Genomic DNA, 6,614 nt, shown 5'->3' with positions numbered 1-6,614 from the left:
TACAGGCTAAGCAGCAGGGCAGAGCAGCTGCGGGACAAATACCTGCAGCCACCCATGACACAGGACAGGGAGAGAAAGCTTTTGAGGAGAAGAAAGGACTGAGAGACCCAAAGAACACAGAGTGCACCAGAGACAAGTGACAGGACACACACCGGAACTGCTCTGCCCTGAGCACCTCAGCACTGTGATCAAAACAGACACTTTTCCTTTAGGTGGCCTAAGGAGACGGTTCTTGCACATCCCCGCTCCCAAAGCTGATTCAAAAGGCCCTCCCAGCACCCCGCTTTCACCCCCTCTGTGGGTCTTAGCCCTCCACTTATCTCTCAGGCATCTGGGCATGAGAATCCACGTCGCGTGGCAATGGAGGCAGCCTCGCCTGTGGGGAATGTCCTATGGTCACCGGGCTGTGGTCCCATGCTCAGCTACAATCGAGAACACCAAACATCACTGCACGATCTCAGCCGCACAGCAGCCACAACTCAGCAATTCTGCTGCTCACCATTATTCTCCTGAGAACGCCAGGCTCCTCAGGCCGCACGCTTCGCCCACGCCCTCCTGGCAGGGTCTGCCTGCCTGAAGAGCAGGCGAGGTGGTGGCGTTCCCAAAACTTGAGTGGACCCTGGTCCCCCTCACTAGTAGTTCCCCGACTTACAGCAACTCCTCGGCCGCTCCTGAGGCTCCCTGGTGCCACCTTCAAGTGACAAAGATCAAGGCTTCCTCTCAGAGCTGTGTGCCGCTCCCCGAATTCCCACGAGAGTGAAGGAGTGGCTCTGCGGCCGCTTGCAGGGGGATCTCGCTGGTACACGAGTGGACTGCCTAACGCACACAAACATGAATGGATACTGAGAGTTGCAGCAGAGACACTACAGCTGCAGGCACACAAATTCATAAATAAACAAACTAACAAAATAAAAAAAATCTACCAAAATATTAATTTTGTTTACCCAATATCCAAATAGATTAACAGAGACACCCTGTCCTATCCCCTCAATAAGACCTCTTAATCTATGCCAAACAAATCCTTAAAACTAAGAAAACCCTGCCTGTATCGAAATAAAACCAAAATAAAAGTCTTGTAAACGTTATAAATTCATTAACCTAACACATCAGAACCATAAAAATATTAAACTTTTATGAACACCAGTACACACTACCCTCATTTCAATGTATAAAAGTAAAGCTATTCCTATTACTAACCTAACACAAATATCACAAAATATAGCAGTAAGAAAAGGAAAAAAAAATAAACCTCACTAAAAATAAAATATAAAATTTTTCTTTTAAGCCAAAAAAAAAAAAAATCATACATTCTAAACAGGAACTTCCTCAAAATCAAGTATTTCAATAAACCCAAAAAACTCTAACATATTTCAAATAACTACTAAAAAGCCAAGAAACATAAAACAATTAAGCAACCCACCACAACTATCTAAAACTACCTACAATAAACCTTCTTTTAAAAAACCCAACAAATCCTCCTTACCACCTCAACAATACATCACCAGCAACACCAAACAACTCAAAATACCATAACTCCCATCCAAAAAATGCTCTATAAACTGAAACACTAAAACTCATCTAAAAAACCCACTCACCCTTCAACAACCTCCTCTAACCTACACACAAATCTAAAACCAATAAGAATTAACTATAAACTATCATACCTTAAATAACTCCACCATTAAACACTACTGTACTAGACTTATCAAAACTCCAATACAAACTAAAATCAAAAACCACAAAATAACACACCACTGTTAACATTACCAATATTTTTCTCCATTCCTCTAACAACTGAATACAAACCTCGATTTACCTTCATTTGAAAAACATACAATACACCTACAACCAACTACTCCAAAAATAAAAACACAATCCTACCATCTAGCATAAATTCATCCAAATGAAACTTAAAAAAAATAAAACTCCAAAACAACTGTAATAATCCAACAACATTAGATGAAAAGTATAACAAAAATATTTTTTAAAATCATCCAAATTCTTCTAAAAGATTATTACACCACAAAAAATAAAAAAAGCAAAATCAAAAAGCCTACTGAAAAGCTTACTAAAAATAAAATAGCAAAAGAAACATCAAATTCCCACCAATCTCATCAAAAAAAGTCAGAATGGCTCCACGAGTTAACAAAAAAACCCCAACCTATAAGAAATTAACTGTTATCATACAGGGCATCCATATAAAAAATCTCAATCGTTCTAAAACCTTAAAAATAATTACAAATTAACCCCAAAATAAAAACTTTAATCTCTAACAAAAGAAACCCAAAAACAAACAACAGAAACTAAAAATACACCACCATAGAACCAACTACCAGCAAAAAAAACCCCACACGACACGCTTTTCTCTAACAGTTGTTAGTGAGGCACATCACAAAAATGAAACAAAAATAAAAAATAGCCTTATAGAACCCCAGAAAACAAATCACAAAACCCACTAGAAAAAGAAGTCCAACCAACTTACTAAACTTCAAACCATACAACAGACCCTGAAAGCTGCTAAAAATGAAAACCATATCTCTACACTAACTCAAAGAGTAACCAGTACTCTGCTAAGTTAGCTTTAAAAACCAAAGTAATAAACGATATTAAAAAATCTAAACCACTAGACAATAAAAAACACCCAAATAAAAAACTACCTAAAAAAATCCACCGTATAAATACACAAGTTCCTAAAAAAACACTAATAAAAAGCAACCAACAACTACATCAAACTAAAGCAAAAACTCAAATAAATAAACTGAAATTAACAACAAAAAAAATTATTCCTAGCTCAATAAACCCATAATGCCTCAATCCACCAAAATACAAATACCACCTAGAAATAAACACGTCACCTAAACATAAATGTAACCATAAACGATATCTCCCAAATTACCGGTAACAATAAAACATCCACGACAATTAAACAAACCAAATGAATAAAACCTTGGTAAGAGAATTAACAAAAATGCAATTCTCAATATTAAAAAAAACTCACTAATTAACTACAGGACACTACCTCAAACCCACCAAAACTAACACTACATACTCGCGCTAAAAAAAGCCACCACAACCTAATTAAAAACCAACCCTGTACTTCATGCTACGACCCATAAAAACCATTGTAAGCCTTAAAAAAACATATCCTTTAAGAAGATAACAGCAATTATATTTTTATATTATAAAACCAACCAAAAAAAAATCCAACATATCGCACAAAAAAAAAAAAAAATCCAACAACAAACTCAATCCAAAAAAACCCTTATCACAGCACCTGAACCAAGAACCGTAACAACCAACAAGTACACCGTGACCTTTCTCATACACCAAAGACGAACAAAAGAAAACGACCCAATAAACTCCTCAGGAGCGCCTCAAAACCAGCGCAGCGAGGGAGGCTGGAAGATGCGAAGCCGCGCTCCCGGCCCCGGGCGCAGCGCGGCTCCGGCAGGAAAGCGGTTCCTCCGGCAGGCAGGGGCGGCGCCATGCCGGGAGACCCCCGCCTGCTGCCCCCGGCCCGGCGGGGCCGCCACCGGGCCCGGGGGGCCCCGGCGGCGCCCGAGCCCCGCGCCCGGAGCGGACGGAGCGGCGGCACCGGCCGGCACCGGCGCGGCGCCCGCGCCGCCTCCCCCGCCCGCCGGCCCGGCCAAAGCTCCGCTCGGCTCCGCACGGCTCGCACCGGCGCGGCTCCGGCGGGCCCGCGGCAGCCCAGCCGCGCCCAGCTCCCCTTCCGCCCCGGCCAGCCCCGGCACTGCCGGCAGGGCTCCGCGCCGGACCCTTCGCTGCCGGGCCGGGGGGTAGAAGAAGCGCCCCGAATGCAGAGGCACAGCCCGATCCCCGCCCTGCCAGCGCTGCCACGGCTGCAGCTCCCTTCCTCTGAAGCCCCGACACTGACGCCACGCTCCGGCGCTCACCTCACCCCAACAAGGGAAAAGAAATGTGGGATCCCCTTCAACTGCGTCCCCTAGAAGAGCAGGAAAGAAGCGGCTTGCCTCAAATGATGGCAAAAAGGGGCTTCTTACCTCAATCCCAACCCCTTAAAAGGCGGGACCACAGGACTGCCCCCTCCAATTCAACCTCAGGATGACGAAATTTCAAGGGAAAGGAGAAAAGTCCCGGCTAAAAAGGCGCACCGGCTCACCTGCTCGGCTGCTGCTTCTCGGCACAAAGGTTTGTCCCTCGGCTCCTCCTTTGAGCAATGCTCCACGTATCCAGGTGATCCCCCGGACCCTGTCCGAAGCGCTCACCGTCCTTCCAGGAGACAGCCCCGGGAACCCCCCATAAACTCCTCTTCTCCAGCAGCTTCATGCAAAACCGATGGGAGGAAAACCCCCTAAATCAGCCGCCGGAGGAGCCGCCCCCTCCTCATCATCCTCACAGCTCACACCTGGGGCTGCTCTGAGCCCTCATCATCCTCACAGCTCACACCTGGGGCCTGCTCTGAGCCCTCATCATCCTAACAGCTCACACCTGCCGCTGTTTCCACTCTCCAACAGCGTCTCTCCGTCTCCAACACACAGCCCACTTCTCACAGATACAGATTCAACAGAAATCTGCTACGGCTGTCGGCTTTTCTTAATCCACCTGGTTAAACAATTAAAACACATACATGCACTGATGGTGATTGAAAGAAAGCTTTCCCCTGGAGAAAACAGTCCTTTTGCTGGCACACTTTGCTACACCTTCGCAAAAAGCAGAATCAGCACCAACTCCTAAGACCCCTGCCGAGGAACCCAGCCCTGCCTGGGACACCCAAAGCTGCAGACCTCGAAAAAGGAGGGGAAAAGTCAAGCTTGGAGTGGAAAAAGAGGACAGAAGTACAGCAGCCTTTAAAAATGCCTGCACGGAGCAATAGTGGGAACCAGACACATTTATTCTTTCCTTGCTTTCTGTGATGACATAAATAGGAAGTAAAAACACGTTAAACAAAAGGCAGAGCTAGGATTTTACAGGTCTTTATTTTGGCAGGCTGCATGACAAACGCCTCTTCCGGGACTGCGACACGTTTGGGGGAATGGCAGAGAACGGAGGCAAAAGGTGCCGGGAGCCCTTTCTGTTCCCTTCAGCCCCTGCAGCTGCTCCGCTGGTTTCAGGGCACTCGCTTGGTTCGTTCCTAGAGAAAAACGATAGGGCATGATTTTCAGAACTACTGCTCATCCCCAGTCGGAGTTTCCTACATTCCTGCATACAAATGAGTGGATCGAGAGAGGGCTTCTTTCCAAATGAGTTTAGCCATAGCTTCCTATTCTTTACCAATAGCTGTGAAAACGAAACACTTGCCAGGTTTTAGTATTCTACACACACCCCTCCCAGGGAATTTTGGGGCAGCTTTGGGTCCCTCTGCGGGACGGCACCCAGCGTGACCCGCCCCCCTCATTCGCCACCCACCCGCTCCTCCACCGCAGTGTGCGTCCCTCTCCTGGGGACCTTGGGGTGCCCCAAATGACATCAGAGCCCCGAGGCTTCAGCCCCTAACCCTGACCCCCGAAGAAAGCACAGGACGAGTCCAACTGCCCCGAACAGCAGCCCAGCACTCCCTTCCAGCCCTTCCCACACCTCCATCCCCCCAGAAAGGGACTCCGCCGCAACAAGGAAGGGGGGGCAGCCCCCAGAAGGCTCGAAGCTCCCGCCCCGCCTCGCTGTCGCGGGCCAGGGGCAGAAAGAGGGAGCGGCAGAGGCGGCGGGGACGCGGCACGGCCGGCACGGCACAGAGCGGGGGCCGCTCGCAGCGCGATGCCGGCGGAGCCGCAGGTCCGGCAGCGCCGGGGCGGGGTCCGAGCGGCGCGGGGGATCCGCCGAGAGCCCCGGCCCCGTGCGGGGACGCCCGCAAGGCCCGGGGGGCGCCGGGCTCCGGCCCTCGGGGCTTTATTCTCCGGCGCCCCGAGCCCCGCGGCTGCGGGGGAAAGAAGCGAAGGGGCGACGGGAAGAGAGGAGGGAGAGCGGGACATGCGAAAGGGCGGGGAGGGAGGTCGGGCTGCGGAGGAAAGCGGGCGGGGAAGGGAAAGGCCGGCAGATGAGGAAGAGGGACGGGGCACAGAGGAGGGAGAGAGGGGGAATGGAACGGAGCAGCGGGGCAGGGACAGGACAGGAAGGATCCGGGTTTGGGGGGGACAAGGAAACGGGGGAAAGAGAGGTGACTGAGGGGAATACGGGCAGGAGCATGGAGCGGGAGAGAGAGGGACAGGAGGAGATCCTCCCAGCGCCCCGGCTCCGCCCCGGCGCCCCGCCCCGCCCCGCCCGGGCTGCTGCGCTCGGCAGAGCTCGGCTCCGTTCGGCTGGACTCGGCTCTTCGGCCAGCTTCGGCTACTTTCGGCCACGCTCGGCTATTTCCGGCCGCATTCGCCTCCATTCGCCTCTTCGGCAAAGCTCGGCTCGCCTCGGCTGAACTCGGCAGAGCTCGGCTCCGCTCGCCTCCTCGGCCCCTTTCGGCCGCTTTCGCCCACGCTCGCCTAGTCCCGCCCGCGCCCGCCTCCATTCGCCCATTCCCACAGCTCGGCTCCCTCCGCCCGGCCCCGGCTCCCTCCGGCTCACACATTTCCTCAGGGCACCTCATTCCACGGCACACAAACTGCAGCCCCTAAAGGCTTGCAGCTCTTTCAACACACACACTTGTA

General features: G+C 50.4%; 1 long non-coding RNA gene across 1 annotated transcript; it reads right to left on the bottom strand.

Annotated features, from left to right (window-relative positions):
* Positions 1–4,939: 4,939 nt before the first annotated feature.
* On the bottom strand, positions 4,940–5,749 carry LOC144246795 (uncharacterized). Its single transcript, XR_013340497.1, has 2 exons — positions 5,557–5,749; positions 4,940–5,113 (listed from the first exon to the last, which is right to left on the bottom strand). It is a non-coding gene; the product is annotated as an uncharacterized LOC144246795 (long non-coding RNA).
* Positions 5,750–6,614: the final 865 nt, after the last annotated feature.

The sequence above is a fragment of the Lonchura striata genome, chromosome 10 (genome assembly GCF_046129695.1).
Source record: "Lonchura striata isolate bLonStr1 chromosome 10, bLonStr1.mat, whole genome shotgun sequence".
Lineage (NCBI taxonomy): Eukaryota > Metazoa > Chordata > Aves > Passeriformes > Estrildidae > Lonchura > Lonchura striata.
Note: the sequence above shows the minus strand (reverse complement) of the source record. Positions and strands in the feature narration are given on the sequence as shown.